Source organism: Mustelus asterias, chromosome 15, assembly GCF_964213995.1.
Source record: "Mustelus asterias chromosome 15, sMusAst1.hap1.1, whole genome shotgun sequence".
Lineage (NCBI taxonomy): Eukaryota > Metazoa > Chordata > Chondrichthyes > Carcharhiniformes > Triakidae > Mustelus > Mustelus asterias.
In genome coordinates, this window is record NC_135815.1 from 94,280,819 (window position 1) to 94,298,342 (window position 17,524).

Below are 17,524 nucleotides of genomic sequence, written 5' to 3' on the forward strand. Positions count from 1 at the left end.
AGTTGATTCTTAATTCCAGATATTTTTTTATTGAATTCTAATTCCGCCATTAGCCGTGTCGGGATTCGAACCCGGGTTCCTGGAAGCTAAGGAAGGATGTATTTGTCACAGAGACCTAATCCTGCTCCTAATTCCTTCTCTAAAGGACATTAGTGAACCAGATGGATTTTTCCCACAATGGTTTCATGGGTCATCAGTAGATTCTTAATTCCAGATACTTTTGATCAAATTCAAATTCTACCACCTGCCATGATGGGATTCAAACCTGGGTTTCCAGAACAATAGCTGAGGTTCCCCGATTAATAGTTTAGCGATAATACCACGAGGCCATTGCCTCCACTTGACTCCTGCTCTTGGCTTTACCAATCTGATTGGTCTGTCTTGATGGTGTCATATCATTTCGGATCATGTGGTTAGCCGTAACCAATCAGTTTGGAACAAAGCCGCCTCCCCTCTCCCCCACAAAAGAGGCAAATGATTTCAATTTCAAAATGCAGCAGCAGATTTTCCAACCGAATTTCAACTTCAGGAAAATGCTAATTTTGTTTGTCCCTTACCTTACCTTTTCTCTGATAACTACTTATCTGGAAAGAAAACAATCATTTCAGTTCAATGCAATTATTTGGAACGCACAGCTGAAGTTCTGCCAAGATTGATAGCAGCTGCAGTATCTAATTTGCAGTCCATCTTAAACCCATTGACATTCCTGTACCATAGCTGGCTGCCATCCAGAGAGTCATTCTATATGAGCCCGCTATCGGGGTGCGTCTCTACTTATTTTTGGCAAGGCCTGCTTCTTTCTGTGCTGTGGTGCGCAAGAACAATCACTGTTTTATTCCCTCCACATCTTTTTACGATGATAAAACCAGTTCAAAATGGTCAAATCCCAGTATCAATCGGGAATACTGACCCCAGTAAGTACTGGTGTTCAACTTTGAGGTACCCAAGACCAGTTCGGATAGGGGGCGGCACGGTGGCACAGTGGTCAGCACTGCCGCCTCACAGCGCCGCGGACTCAGGTTCGATTCCCGGCCTTGGGTCACTGTCTGTGTGGAGTTTGTACGTTCTCCCCGTGTCTGCGTGGGTTTCCTCCGGTTTCCTCCCACAGTCCGAAACATGTGCTGGTTAGGTGCAATGGCGATGCTAAATTCTCCCTCAGGGTACCCGAACAGGAGCCAGAGCGTGGCGACTGGGGGATTTTCACAGTAACTTCATTGTGGTATTAATGTAAGCCTACTTGTGACACTAATAAATTAACTTTAAACTTCCTAAATTCTTCCTCAGTGTGCCCGAACAGATGCCGGAGTGTGGCAACTGGGGGATTTTCACAGTAACTTCATTGCAGTGTTGATGTAAGCCTACTTCTGACACTAATAAATAAACTTGAAACGGTTCTTTGTTTCCGAGATGTGCTGAGTTTTTCCTTTAGCGAACACTCGATTACAGAAATCAACGCGCTCAGAATTTCCACATACCTTAGCCGTTGTTCCAATTGCTTTGTGACTGACTTCCTTAAACTTCTATCCTGTGAATAAAAACTGTTGTGAGTAAATCCCCTTGGGGGAATTTATTTATTTTGTCCTGCACTTGCTTCCCTGTTTCAGAAGTTCTGGTCAGAAGCTTTCTCGAGCACAGGCTGTTGCTTTTTGTAATATTTTGCAGTGAGGGTAATATCCGTGATGTCCTCCAGGTTCTCCCGCTATATTGCCATGAACTTACTCGCTTGCCTTCCCTGCAGTCTTGATTCCGGACTGTTCTTGGCCTGATGCGGTGTCCATTTTAATTGTCATAAATTTTAACGTGCGTCGCTTTTCACGGCAGCGTTTTGTGCCAATCTAAGCGAGGGACAGTGCCAAAGAAGTGAAACCACAGAATCACAGAATACTACAGTGCAGAAGAGGCCCTTCGGCCCATCGAGTCTGCACCGATGCATGAAAGGCCCCAACCTGCCCATCTAATCCCGCTCGCCAGCACTTGGCCTGTAGCCTTGAATGTTATGGCGGTGCCAAGTACTCATCCTGGTACTTTTTAAAGGATGTGAGGCATCCCGCCTCCACCACCCTCCCAGGCAGCGCATTCCAGACCGTCATCTCTGAGAAAAAAAGTTTTTCCTCAAATGCCCCCTAAACCTCCCACCCTCACTTTTCACTTGTGTCCTCTTGTAACTGACCCTTCAACTAAGGGGAACAGCTGCTCCCTATCCACCCTGTCCATGCCCCTCATAATCTTGAGCACCTCAATCCGGTCGCACCCTCAGTCTTCTCTGCTCCAGAGAAAACAACCCAAGCCTATCCAACCTCTCTTTATAACTTAAATGTTCCATCCCGGGCAGCATCCTGGTGAATCGCCTCTGCACTCCCTCCAGTGCGTTCACGTCCTTCCTATAATGTAAAGTAAAGTTCATTTATTAGTCACAAGTAGGCTTACATTAGCACTGCATTGAAGTTACTGTGAAATTCCTCTAGTCACCACACTCCGGCGCCTGTTCGGGCCAATGCACCTAACCACACCTTTCAGACTGTGGGAGGAAACCCATGCAAACATGGGGAGAACATGCAAACTCCTCACAGAAAGTGACCCAAGTGGGAATCGAACCTGGGTCCCTGGCACTGTGAGGCAGCAGTGCTAACCACTGTGCCACCCGTGACGACCAGAACTGCACACAGTACTACAGCTGTGACCTTACCAAAGTTCTATACAACTCCATCATGACCTCTCTGCTTTTGTAATCTATACCCTGATTGATAAAGACAAGTATGCCTTTTTGAAGTTTATTTATTAATGTCACAAGTAGGCTTACATTAACACTGCAATGAAGTTACAGTGAAAAATACCCCAGTCGCCAGACTCCGGTGCCTGTTCAGGTACTCTGAGGGAGAATTTAGCATGGCTAATGCACCTAACCCGCACGTCTTTGGACTGTGGGAGGAAAGCGGAGCACCCGGAGGAAACCCACGCAGACACGGGGAGAACGTACAGACTCCCCCCAGGCAGCGACCCAAGCCGGGAATCGAACCCGGGTCCTGTTGTACCTGCCCCAGTGGTTAGGCAGCCCTCATTGTCACTGGAACCAGCTGGCCGACTAACTTATCTTGTTGTTTCTTTGCTTAATTTCTTCTGGGCCTTTGGGTTAGGATTATCTACTGTGGCTGGACCTGGATGTGACATCCTCCCTCAACTAGCCTATCAAATGTCCGTTTCTTTTCGCTCTCTCCAACATGTTGGTAAACAATGAACGAAAGTGTTCAAAGGAAAAGCAAAAGCCTTTCTTTATTAACGCCCCGCTGCTATTTCTCCTGTGCCGTCGGCTGCAGTGCCCAGCGAGATTAATCTTGAGTTATTGGAGAGCCCACGGTGACGCAGGAGGCTTTGCAACCCCACTGAGGTCAATGCTTTGAAAATGGCTGACCCGTCCGCTTGGGCGCTTGCTTTGAAACTCCTGTCCTGCAGCGGCACCCCACTGTGTCTTTGACTCCGACGCCAGGAATATTCCCCTGTCCTCTAGATCTGGGAGACGTCAGTCCGGCCTGCCTGCAGCCGGTACCAGAGGAAGTCCACCTGTCGTCGTGATTAATGGCGCCTGAACTCAAGTTGCGCGTTTTGGATCTACCGTAAGAATCACAAAATCTTGAAATATGTGAGCTATTAACTCGGGGGGCAGTAAAATCAAATTAAATTAGGATTCTTTAATCTATTGAGTCATAGACTAGCAATCCAGAGGACAGAATGTGAGCTGGTGATTTTAATTTCATATTTAATAAAAAGGCAATCTGAATTTTATTTTTTAAAGTTTATTTATTAGTGTCCCAAGTTGGCGGACATCAACACTGCAATGAAGTTACTGTGAATCATAGAAACCCTACAGTGCAGAAGGAGGCCATTCGGCCCATCAAGTTTGCACTGACCACAATCCCACCCAGACCCTATCCCCGTAACCCCATTTATCTACCCTACAAATCCGCCTGACATTAAGAGGCTATTTAGCATGGCGAATCAACCTAACCCACGGAAATCCCCTAGTCACCACACTCCGGTGCCTGTTCGGGTACACTGAGGGAGAATTTAGCACGGCCAATGCACCTAATCAGCACGTCTTTCAGACTGTGGGAGGAAACCGGAGCACCCGGAGGAAACCCACGCAGACACGGGGAGAACGTGCAGACTCCACACAGACAGTGACCCAAGCCGGAATTGAACTCAGGTCCCTGGCACTGTGAGGCAGCAGTGCTAACCACTGTGCCACCATAGGATCCGTACAGTGCAGAAGAATTGTGTGGAATTCACTATCACAGAAAGTAGTTGAGGTCAAAACATTGTGTGATTTCAAAAAGAAATTAGATATAGCCTTTGGGGCTAAAGGGATCGAGGGATATGGGGGCATTTTCTTTTTAAAAATTTATTTATCAGTCACAAGTCGGCGTACATTAACACTGCAATGAAGTTACTGTGAAAATCCTCGAGGCGCCACACTCCGGCGTCTGTTCGGGTACACTGAGGGAGAATTTAGCATGGGCAATGCACCTAACCAGCACGTCTTTTGGACTGTGGGAGGAAACCGGTGCACCCGGAGGAAACCCACGCAGACACGGGGAGAGAACGTGCAGACTCCGCAGAGAGTGACCGAAGCCGGGAATTGAATCCGGATCCCTGACACTGTGAGGGAGCAGTGCTGACCACTGTGTCACCGTGCCGCCCCACAGATGTCCACCTTTCTAAAAGTGACCCAGCACACCAGATCAAAACTTTAATGTTGCAGATATATGCTGAACAAGATCAGAGTTAATTTCAACAGTGTATATCAGAAACATTTCTTTTTAGATCCGAGTATCTTCTCCACGATCATTTCAAATACATTGAAACCATGAAGCCAATATTGGGTTAGAAAAAAAGCTATTGGATTGGATTGTCATGGAAATCCAATTGGTTCATGAATGACCTTTCAGGGTCAGGGGTTTGCCATCCTGGCTTGGTCTGACTGATTAGTTTCCCCAATCCAACATCAATGTCATTTCATCTTAAGCACCTCGAAGATGGTGCTTAAGCCATTCAATTTGTATTGAACCAGGAAACTCGAGATGAGCAATAAATATCAACGACTCCCACAGTCTGAGATTTCAAATAAAAGCAAACCTCAAGAGGTCCATCTCGCTAGCCCGCCCGCCAGGGTAACAGCCACTTGCCATCCCATTCCTGAGCTTGCCCACTCGACAGTGGTGGCTGGCAGCAGTGCTCATTTGTTTATCCAAGTCTTTAAAGTTATTGCCAGCATGGTGGCACAGTGGATGGCACTGCTGCCTCACAGCACCAGAGACTGGGGTTCGATTCCAACCTCAGGTGACTGTCTTTGTGGAGTTTGCACATTCTCCCCGTGTCTGCGTGGGTTTCCTCCGGGTGCTCCGGTTTCCTCCCACAGTCCAAATGTGTGCAGGTTAGGTGGATTGGCCATGCTAAATTGCCCCTTAGTGTTTAAAGATGTGCAGGTTGGGGAAATTGGCCAAGCTAAATTTTTCTTTAGTGTCCAAAGATGTGTAGGTTAGGTGGATTGGCCATGCTAAATTGTCCCTTAGTGTCCAAAGATGTGCAGGTTAGGTGGATTGGCCATGCTAAATTGTTCCTTAGTGTCCAAAGCTGTGTAGGTTAGGTGGATTGGCCATGCTAAATTGCCCCTTAGTGTCCAAAGGTGTGCAGGTTAGATGGATTAGCCATACTAAATTGCCCCTAAGTGTCCAAAGATGTGTAGGTTAGGTGGATTGGCCATGCTAAATTGCCCCTTAGTGTCCAAAGGTGTGCAGGTTGGGGGAATTGAGCATAATAAATTGCCCCTTAGTGTCCAAAGATGTGTAGGTCAGGGGGAATGGTGGGGAAAATACCTGGGGCAATGGGGATAGGAGTTTGACTGAGTGACAATAAAACGATATATTTTCTAGTCACGAGGGTGAGTGGCTCAGAGGGGAACTTCCAAGTGGTGGTGTTCCCTCTGTCTGATGCTCTTATCTTTCTAGATGGTAGCAGTTATTGTGGGTCAACCCACAGCACGTCGACTGCAGTGTTTCAAGAAGGCAGCTCACCACCACCTTCTCAAGGGCAACTAGGGATGGGCAATAAATGCTGGCCCAGCCAGCGATGCCCATGTCCCATGAATGAATAAATAAAAAGTCATGGGTTGAAAGGAGCTGCCTCTGGAGCCTTGGTGATTTTTTGCAGTGTATCTTGTAGAGAGTACACACTGCTGCTACTGAGCCTTGGCGGTGGAGGGAGTGGATGTTTGTGGATGTGGTGCCAATCAAGCGGGGCTGCTTTGTCCTGGATGGTGTCGAGCTTCTTGAGTGTTGTTGGAGCTGCACCCATCCAGGCAAGTGGGGAGTATTCCATCAAAATCCTGACCTGTGGCTTGTAGATGGTGGACAGGCTTTGGGGAGTCAGGAAGTGAATTACTCATCGCAGAATTCCCAGCCTCTGACCTGCTCTTGTAGCCAGGATCAGGAAACTGTAGTTAGAGCCAATTGCTGTGGATCTACAGGGCCACAGTCCCAGAAATGCACAGAAACCTGACTTTGACCTACACACTGCGTAGTTACCTCCAAGACTGTTGGCAGTTATCACGCAGTAGGAATTCAGCTTTAGAGAGAAGTTAGGCAGAGGGACACAGCAGCAACTTCCTCTGATTTGATTTATTATTGTCCCATGTATTGGGATACAGTAAAAAGTATTGTGTCTTGCGTGCTATACAGACAAAGCATACCGTTCATAGAGTAGATAGGGGAGAAGGAAAAGAGAGGGTGCAGAATATAGTGTTACTGTCATAGCAAGGGTGCTAGTTGTCAGTTGTACTGATGGGGATATCAATTACCCTTGATGTTGCTGACATTTGAAGCAGAGACAATGGCTTTCACTTGATTATCTTTGGCCATGAGTACATAGGGGAGAAGGAAAGGAGAGAGTGCAGAAGGTAATGTTACAGTCATTGCTAAGGTGCAGAGAAAGATCAGCTTAATATAAGGCAGGTCCATTCAAAAGTCTGATGGCAGCAGGGAAGAAGCTGTTCTTGAGTCGATTGGTACGTGACCTCAGAGTTTTGTATCTTTTTCCCGATGGAAGAAGGTGGAAGAGAGAATGTCCGGGGCGGGTGGGGTCCTTGATTATGCTGGCTGCTTTGTCGAGGCAGCGGGAAGTGTAGACAGAGTCAATGGATGGGAGGCTGGTTTGCGTGACGGACTGGGCTACGTTCATGACCCTTTGTCGTTTCTTGCAGTGTTGGTTGGAGCAGGAGCCATACCAAGCTGTGATACATCCGGAGAGGATGCTTTCTATGGTGCACCTGTAAAAACTCAGGGAGATTTTCTCCATTTATACCTTGACCACAATTAACTGGCCACTAACAAACCTGGCCGGAATACAGCAGCTTTGCAAATTTCGACTGTGAGAAAGTGGTCTTTCTGGTGGATAATTCAGTCACAGGAACGCTGCAATTCCCCGGGTTACTGTCGAGCAGAATTTTCCAAGTTCAATCGGCCTACGGCTATACACCTCAGTGCGCCGGGCACTGTTCTAATCGCGTTCTTTTATTCATTGCTATTGTCAGCGGCTCTTAATGGAAAAATAAGAATTAATTTTGTTTTATTTAAATGGCCCCCTGTGTATTTTAATATTATCATACAGAAGATAGTCACAAGTCAAATTTGCATGAATTAAACTTACGATGAAATGTATATTAATTTTGTTTGTGGATTACTCTGCAAGCATTAAGATTTAATTGTTCCATGTGAATCGTTAATTAATTCTTGTATGTTGTGATTGTAATTCATTAGTATCTCAGTTCAGTGCTGCTGCCTGGAATACTTTCATGTGTTGCCATCTGCACTAGGCCAGAGGCTGAACAAGTTGTTCAATTTGAAGTCAAGTACACGACAGCAAACTTGCATTTGTGTAGCACCCGCAGCAAAAGGGATCATCCCCCGAGTGGCTTTCCATTACTGGAAGGGGAAACCAATGTAGATTAAGGAAGCAAGAATTGGTCGAGGAATAGGGATGTTTTGCTGCAATTGTATAGGGCATTGGTGAGGCCACACCTGGAGTATTGTGCGCAGTTTTGGGGTCCTTATCTGAGGAAGGATGTCCTTGCTATAGCGGGAGTGCAGTGAAGGTTTACCTGGCTGATTCCTGGGATGGCAGGTCTGTCATATGAGGAGAGACTAAGTCAGTTAGATTATATTCACTGGAGTTTAGAAGAGTGAGAGGGGATCTCACAGAGACTTATAAAATTCTAACAGAGTTAGACAGGGTAGATTCAGAAAGAATGTTCCCGATGGTGTTGGAGTCCAGAACTAGGGGTCATAGTTTGAGGATAAGGGGTAAACCTTTTAGAATTGAGGTGGGGAGAAATTTCTTCAGCCAGAGGGTGGTGAATGTGTGCAATTCACTACCACAGAAAGTAGTTGAGGCCAAAACATTGTGTGATTTCAAGATGAAATTATGATGTGGAGGTGCTGACATTGGACTGGGGTGGGCACGGTAAGAAGGCTCACAACACTAGGGTAGAGTTCAGCAGGTTTATTTGGAATCCCACTCACCTGATGAAGGAGTAGCGCTCCAAAAGCTCGTGATTCCAAATAAACCTGTTGAACTTTAACCTGGTGTTGTGACACTTCTTGAGATGAAATTAGATATAACTCTCGGGGCAAAAGGGATCGAGGGACATGGGGGGAAAGAGGGGATTAGGATATTGAATTTGATGGTCAGCCATGATCAAAATGAATGGCGGAGCAGGCTCGAAGGGCCGAATGGCCTACTCCTGCTTCTGGTTTCTATGTTTCTATGCAGCGAGGATATGGGGAGCAGGATTTTTTTGAAAGTCTATTTTTAAGTTTTATTTTTGGGTGGAACTTTCTGGTGGGAGCGGGCTGGAAAATGCAGCGAGCTGTTGAAATCCCGGCGGGACCGGAAGACCCCGCTGGCAGGCGGAGCTGTAAAACTCCACCCCTCTGTAATTTTTCTAGTGGTCTGACTGTTATCACTTGTGACAATTATCTGTTCTTAAGTATGGCCAGAACCTTCTTGGGGGTGGGGGGCAATGGGGGCAAGAAACGGAGACCTGACTGTGATCATAGAATCCCGACAATGTAGGAGGAGGCCATTTGGCCCATCAGGTCTGCACCGACCCTCCGAAGAGCATCCCACAAAGCCCAGCCCCACAACCCACCACATCCATAATAGCTAATCCACACGAAGAGGCAATTTAGCATGGCCACTCCACTTAACCCGCACATCTTTGGAGTGTGGGAGGAAGCACTGTCCACACTGTCTGCGTGGAGTTTGCACGTTCTCCCTATTGCATTCAATCCAGAATGTGAAATAAACATTTGCCTGATCATTCACCAATTTCTTTGTGACCTTGCCATCAGTAAGTTTGTGATGTGTTTTCCCTCCACTACCATGGCGACCACAGTTCAAAAGTACTTGAAGAGCAAGAAGCACTTTGGGACATCCTGAGGTTCTCAACGGATTTAAGAAATTTCTCGCTTCCTCAATCTTTCAGGTGGCACAGCTGACACACAGCGCCAGGGACCCGGGTTCGATTCCCGGCTTGGGTCACTGTCTGTGTGTAGTTTGCACGTTCTCCCCGTATCTGCATGGGTTTCCTCCGGGTGCTCCGGTTTCCTCCCACAGTCCAGAGATGTGTGGGTTAGGTTTATTGGCCATGCTGAATTATCCCTTAGTGTCAGAGGAATTAGCAGGGTAAATGCATGGGCTTATGGGGATAGGGCCTGGGTGGGATTGTGGTCGGTGCAGATTTGATGGGCCGAATGTCCTCCTCCTGTACTGTTAGGATTCTATGATGATTCTATGGAACCGGAGCACCTGGAGGAAATCCACACAGACACGGGGAGAATGTGCAAACTCCACACAGACAGTGACCCAAGCTGGGAATCGAACCCGGGTCCCTGGAGCTGTAATGATGTGGAGATGCCGGCGTTGGACTGGGGTGGGCACAGTAAGAAGTCTCACAACACCAGGTTAAAGCCCAACAGGTTAATTTGGTGGTATTTGGAATCATGAGCTTTCAGGCCGCTCCTTCATCAAGACTCACCTGATGAAGGAGCGGCGCTCCGAAAGCTCGCCGTGATTCCAAATAAACCTGTTGGACTTTAACCTGGTTTTGTGAGACTTCTTACTGTGCCTGTCGCTGTGAAACCACAATGCTAACCACTGTGCCACCCGTGCATCTGTATTTCTGGTGACTTCTGATTTGATTCACGGGGGGGTAAAAAGAAACTCTTGCTTTCCACTAGTTTTAAGTTTTAAGCTTCAAAAGAGAAATAAATTATAACTAAACTCATGAAGGCTTGGAGCATGTCAACCTGCCTCTCTTGCCAGCACACACAGTCCTGCTTGTGGACACCCTGACTTGTCCAGTCCTTTGGCTGAAACATTCTTGCTGTTTAGTGTTTAGGAATATCTCTGAATTACTCACTCAACCTGGTGTATCCTTCCAAGCACTGAAGAGCGTATTCCTCTGAGGTTTCCCAGCTATCTCAGATTGTCCCACACTCTCCCAGGGTGAGGCATGAGTGTCCCAAATGCTGCTGTGACCAACTGGGGTGAATTATCTCCCCCTTTTCAACTCTTCGTCAGATTTTAAAAATTCATTTGTGGGACATGGGCGTCGCTGGCTGGGCCAGAATTTATTGCCCATCCCTAGTTGGCCTTGAGAAGGTGGTGGTGAGCTGCCTTCTTGAATCGTTGCTGTGGGTTGACCCACAATGCCGTTAGGGAGGGAATTCCAGGATTTTGACCCAGCGACTGTGAAGGAACGGCGATATATTTCCAAGTCAGGATGGTGAGTGGCTTGGAGGGGAACTTGCAGGTGGTGGACTTCCCATGTATCTGCTGCCCTTGTTGTTCCAGATGGAAGTGGTCATGGGTTTGGAAGGTGCTGTGTAAGAATCTTTGGTGAATTGCTGCAACAGAGGTAGAGATAGTCAAAATGGGGAAGGGAGGTGTGTCCGGATAAAGTAGACAGGGCAAGTCTGTTCCCATTGATGGACGGATTTAGACTCAGAGGTTTTAAGGCAAAAGAAGAATTGGAATCATGAGGAGAAATATATTCGCACAGCGAGTGGTTAGGATCTACGCAAATACTGCGGATGCTGGAATCCGAAACAGCTCTGACGAAGGGTCATCCTGACTCGAAACGTTGGCTCTGTTCTCTCTCCACAGATGCTGTCAGACTTGCTGAGATTTTCCAGCATTTTTCTGTGCGAGTGGTTAGGATCTGTTTAGTTTAGTTTATTTATTAGTGTCACAAGTAGGCTTACATTAACACTGTAATGAAGTTACTGTGAAAATCCCCGAGTCGCCACACTCCGGCGCCTGTTCGGGTACACTGAGGGAGAATTTAGCACGGCCAATGCACCTAACCAGCACATCGTTTGGACTGTGGGAGGAAACCGGAGCACCCGGGGAAACCCATGCAGACACGGGGAGAACGTGCAGACTCTACACAGAACCCGGGGTCCCTGACACTGTGAGGCAGCAGTGCTAACCACTGTGCCACCGTGCATTCCATCTGGAATGCACTGTCTGAGATTGTGGTGGAGGCAGGTTTAGTCGGGGCGTTCAGGAGGGCTTAGATGATTATTTAAACAGAAACAGTGTGCGGGGGTATGGAAAAAAGGCAGGAGAATGGCATAATGCTCATTCGAAGAGCTGGTGCAGACACAATGGGCCAAATGGCCTCCTGCACCGTGCAAACTCAATGATTCTGAGAGCGCGCAGTGCCGACTAGGTATCGGGTGACTGAAGCTTGGACGGGGTGAGTGAGGGAGGGTGTTGGATGGTTCTGGGATTCAGGCTCTGGGGAATGCCGTGGTAGAGGGGCCAGTATTTCATGGCCAGCTAGGAGCAGGGAGAACATGGTGAATGGGAATGTCAGTGAGGAAGGAGCAACCAGTCAAGGGGTGAGCGGAAAATGGAAATTGTGCCATGGTAATTGGAAAGAGATTGATGAGAATTCTCACTGATTGTGCCACAGCAGAATGGAGAAGGAGGATTTTTGCACTGTTGGCTATTGGATCATGGGCTACCTCACAGCAAGAGACAGTGACCATGTAATTTGAAAGGGGATGGACTAAGTGTTTGAGAAAATAGTTCTGATAGCTTCTGGGGGAGTGGGGAGGACACCAGCACTGACACTGAGGGTAAATTGCCTCTTCCTGTGCATCATGCTATTAACACTCCCCAAAAATGAGTCGGAGCTGATATGGAGATTCAATTGCTGAGCTAAGCTTAGGATGACATTCCCTTGTCCAAGCACCACACAAAGACGGTGTCTCTTCAGAATTCCATCTGCCAGTGCCACCAGGTTTTGACTCAGGGTCCATATTGCTCTGCTGCTGTATCTCCTTTAGCCCTGCACCCCATCCCCCCCCCCCTCAATTTCCCCTCTAGTCCTATCCGTGTATATCCCTGTCCCCTTCAACACCCCGCACTGTTTCAGCCCTCGGGCTCCTCCTCTGGTCCTGTGCCCCAGTTCCACCCCTATCTGTTTCTGCCCCTGAAATCCACACCCCAGTTCTGCTCCAAGGCCCTACTCTGGACTCCTCCCTCTCTGGCCTGATCCACAGGCCTCAGCCTGGACTCCTCCCTCTCTGGCCTGACCCACAGGCCCTGCCCTGGCCTACTCCCTCTCTGGCCTGACCCAGAGGCCCCATCCTGGCCTCCCTCTCTGGCCTGACCCACAGGCCTCAGCCTGGACTCTTCCCTCGCTGGCCTGACCCACAGGTCCTGCCCTGGGCTCCTCCCTCTCTGGCCTGACCCACAGGCCTCAGCCTGGACTCCTCCCTCTCTGGCCTGACCCACAGGCCCTGCCCTGGCCTACTCCCTCTCTGGCCTGACCCAGAGGCCCCATCCTGGCCTCCCTCTCTGGCCTGACCCACAGGCCTCAGCCTGGACTCTTCCCTCGCTGGCCTGACCCACAGGTCCTGCCCTGGGCTCCTCCCTCTCTGGCCTGACCCACAGGCCTCAGCCTGGCCTCCTCCCTCTCTGGCCTGACCCACAGGCCTCAGCCTGGCCTCCTCCCTCTCTGGCTCACCCATGGACCCTGCGATGAACTCTACCCACTCAGACCCCACCCTGGCCCCCTCTCCCTCCCTCTCTGCCCCCCCCACCCTGGTCTCCTCACTCTCTGCAACCCCCTCCCCTGCCCAGCCACCACCTCCCCCCCCCCCCTCTCCCCCCATCCGCACCCCCCCCCCCGCCCTCCAGCCTACCCCCATGGGCCTCCCTTTTGCTTCTCATAACACCTCGCAGCACAGCTGCTGGCACCCGACCATAAACTAAAGAAACCTTGGCTACAAAGGAACTCTGTCTTTCTATGGAAAATGCAGTCGTATTTGCTTTCTGATAAAGTCTCCAGGAATACGTCCAACATCCAAAGCTTCTATTTCCCACACATTCAGGCATCGGTTCCAGTTAACACTGACAGCGATATCCTTCCCCCGCTTTCAGCGCTTGCTGCGAGATGGGTGATACTCCCACAGCGCAGTGTCTAGATTCAGCCCCCGAGCTGAATCATGTTCTGATTTTATCATTGTTTCTCATCTCGGAATGGATCCTTTAATCAGCTGCAATTCTTGATTTTGCGATACGCGCGCCAGATTTAACCACTCGTGGGCACTGCCTCTTGGCCCACGCTTCCTCTGCTGCTTGGGAATTCTGTCAACATTTCCAAGGGTGACATCAAAGGTGGCCGTGTAAATGAGTGAGACATGCAGCAGGGCACAGGTGACGGAAGTAATGGTCAGACAAAGTTTTAAAGTTTATTTATTCATGTCACAAGTAGGCTTACATTAACACTGCAATGAAGTTACTGTGAAGATCCCCTGGTCACCGCACTCCGGCGCCTGTTCGGGTAACACTGAGGGAGAATTTAGCACGGCCAATGCACCCTAACCAGCACGTCTTTCGGACTGTGGGATGACACCCACGCAGACACGGGGAGAACATGCAGACTGTGCACAGACAGTGACCCAAGTCGGGAATCGAACCCAGGCCCCGGCGCTGTGAGGCAGCAGTGCTAACCACTGTGCTGCAGGCCAGGGTTGGTGGGAGGGGGGAACGCAGTGTGCAGAGGGAAGCAGAGATGCTGAATGTACTGATTGTTTCCTTTACTCTCTCTCGCTTTCTCTCTCTCTCTTTCTCCCTTTCTTTCTTCCTCTCTCTCTTTCTCTCTCTTTCTCTATTTCTCTCTCTCTCTCCTTTCTTTCTCTCTCTTTCTCTATTTCTCTCTCTCTCTCCTTCTTTCTTTCTCTCTCTCTCTTTCTCTCACTATTCCTCTATTTCTCTCTCTCTCTCCTTTCTTTCTTCCTCTCTTTCTCTCTCTTTCTCTATTTCTCTCTCTCTCTCCTTTCTTTCTCTCTCTTTCTCTATTTCTCTCTCTCTCCTTTCTTTCTCTCTCTCTCTTTCTCTCACTATTTCTCTATTTCTCACTCTCTCTCCTTTCTTTCTCTCTCTCTCTCACTATTTCTCTATTTCTCACTCTCTCTCCTTTCTTTCTCTCTCTCTCTCACTATTTCTCTATTTCTCTCTCTCCTTTCTTTCTCTCTCTTTCTCTCACTATTTCTCTATTTCTCACTCTCTCTCCTTTCTTTCTCTCTCTTTCTTTCTCTCACTATTTCTCTCTCTCCTTTCTTTCTCTCTCTCTCTTTCTCTCACTATTCCTCTATTTCTCTCTCTCTTCTTTCTTTCTCTCTCTCACTATTCCTCTATTTCTCTCTCTCTCCTTTCTTTCTCTCTCTCTCTTTCTCTCACTATTCCTCTATTTCTCTCTCTCTCCTTTCTTTCTCTCTCTCACTATTCCTCTATTTCTCTCTCTCTCTCCTTTCTTTCTCTCTCTCTCTTTCTCTCACTATTCCTCTATTTCTCTCTCTCTCCTTTCTTTCTCTCTCTCACTATTCCTCTATTTCTCTCTCTCTCCTTTCTTTCTCTCTCTCTCTTTCTCTCACTATTCCTCTATTTCTCTCTCTCTCCTTTCTTTCTCTCTCTCACTATTCCTCTATTTCTCTCTCTCTCTCCTTTCTTTCTCTCTCTCTCTTTCTCTCACTATTCCTCTATTTCTCTCTCTCTCCTTTCTTTCTCTCTCTCTCTTTCTCTCACTATTCCTCTATTTCTCTCTCTCTCTCCTTTCTTGCTCTCTCTCTCTTTCTCTCACTATTCCTCTATTTCTCTCTCTCCTTTCTTGCTCTCTCTCTCTTTCGCTCTCTCTTTCTCTGTTCTCTCTCTCCTACTTTCTCTCTTTTTCTTTCTCACTTCTCTCTCTTTCTCTCTCTGTCTCTCTTTCTCCTTTCTCTCTCTTTCCCCTTTTTCTCTCTCTCTCCTTCTCTCTCTTTCTCTCTCTCTTTCTCTCCCTCTCTTGTCTCTCATTTTCTCTCTCTCTTTCTCTGTTCTCTCTCTCCTACTTTCTCTCTTTTTCTTTCTCACTTCTCTCTCTCTCTGTCTCTCTTTCTCCTTTCTCTCTCTTTCCCTTTTTCTCTCTCTCTCCTTCTCTCTCTTTCTCTCTCTCTTTCTCTCCCTCTCTTGTCTCTCATTTTCTCTCTCTCTTTCTCTTTCTCTCTCTCTCTGTTCATCAGCTTCTTGCACCTTTGCATTTCGTCCACCAAGTTCCAGGAATATGAAGCCACCCGAACCGTTGAACTTTGTCTCTTCCCCTCATCCTGGCGAGCTGAGCACACGAGTAAGCAAACTTTAAGAATGTAAAAAACAACTTGCTGTTCTCCTCACAAAAGGACCTGAACAGCAATTTCTTGCATCAGCTCTCACCCGTTTCACCCCCCTGAGAACACAGGAAATGCCCCCGGTGAATATGGCTGAAAAGAGACATGTGCTGCGGAAGCTTTTCACCTTGCACTCATCAGGGCAAACACAAGAAAACCAAAGTTCAAACAATCACCACAATGTATATGACACGGGGAAAGGGTGCTCATTGGCTGGTAAATTGACTCGGATTGGCTGAGGCATTGCCATGGAGAAAGCAAGCAGTTGGCTTGCCAACCAATCAGCACCCTTTTCTCCTGCAGTGTAAATTGTGGTGATTGTTTGAAATTTGGTATTCTTGTATTTGTCCGGATGAATGCAGAGGCGATTTACAAGAATGTTCCCAGGGCTTGAAAATTGCAGCTATGAGGAGAGATTGGATAGGCTAGGGATTGTTTTCCTTAGAACAGAGGAGGCTAAGGTGTGACCTAGAATCATAGATATGGAGATGCCAGCCACAACACCAGGTTAACGTCCTATAGGTTTATTTGGATTCATGAGCTTCATCACCTGATGAAGGAGCAGCGCTCCGAAAGCTCGTGATTCCAAATAAACCTATTGGACGTTAACCTGGTGTTCTGAGAATCATAGAATACCTATAGTGCAGGAGGAGGCTATTCGGCCCATCAAGCCTGCACCGACAACAATGATACCCAGGCCCTTTCCCTGCAATGCAATGCATTTACCCTGCTAGTCCCCCTGACACTAAGGAGCAATTTAACATGGCCAATCCACCTAACCCGCACATCTTTGGACTGCGGGAGGAAACCGGGGCAGCCGGAGGAAGCCCACGCAGACACGGGGAGAATGTGCAAACTCCACACAGACAATGACCCAAGGCCAGAATCGAACCCGGGTCCCTGGCGCTGTGAGGCAGCTGTGTTAACCACTGTGCCACCGTGCTGTATTGTTGCCTTAGGATGGGTTTTCTCATGAATTAGTGGGCCTTGTCTGGCATTTTAAGTTCTGCATAAATATAGGATATAGTCAGAAGAAAATGGAGTGTTTTCTTTGTCCTAAAAATGCAGAGAAGCGAATATAAATCTATTGAAAAATTAAAAGCTTCACTTAAGAATTCCATCATTCATGGAGCTTCCCTTAAACTCACTCCGGGGGATAGAGTTGAATGTGCGTGAATGGGAATAAAACATCAGGTGAGATGCAAAATAGGCGACTGATGCTCTATCACATGTTTTGTACCTTCATGTAGTCAGAAGTACTCTGAAATGTGTAAATGGAACATAACCCTGTACAGGAAGATGAAAAGAAAATACATGTAGCTTTATTTTAAGGGATTTTAAATATTTAAGTTCTTGGGAACAGTGGCAGAGTGGTTGTATGACATGACTAGTGATTTGCCTGCACTAACTGTCCAGGGAGAATCATAGAAACCCTACAGTGCAGAAGGAGGCCATTTGGCCCATCAAGTCTGCACCGACCACAATCCCACCCAGGCCCTATTCCAGTAACCCCACACATTTACCCTGCTAATCCCCCAGACACTAGGGTCAATTTAGCATGGCCAATCAACCCAACCCACACATCTTTGGACCATGGGCGGAAACTGGGAGCACCCGGAGGAAACCCACGCAGACACGGGGAGAATGTGCAAATTCTGCACAGGCAGTGACCCGAGGCCGGAATTGAACCCGGGTCCTTGGCACAGTGAGGCAGCAGTGCTAACCACTGTGCCACTATACCACCTGTTACCACC

At 47.9% G+C, this 17,524-nt stretch overlaps 1 protein-coding gene across 1 annotated transcript in view; it reads left to right on the forward strand.

Moving 5' to 3' along the window:
* plcb1 (phospholipase C beta 1) overlaps positions 1-17,524 on the forward strand; it is a 751,388-nt gene that overhangs the window by 65,291 nt on the left and 668,573 nt on the right. The window lies entirely within an intron of this gene.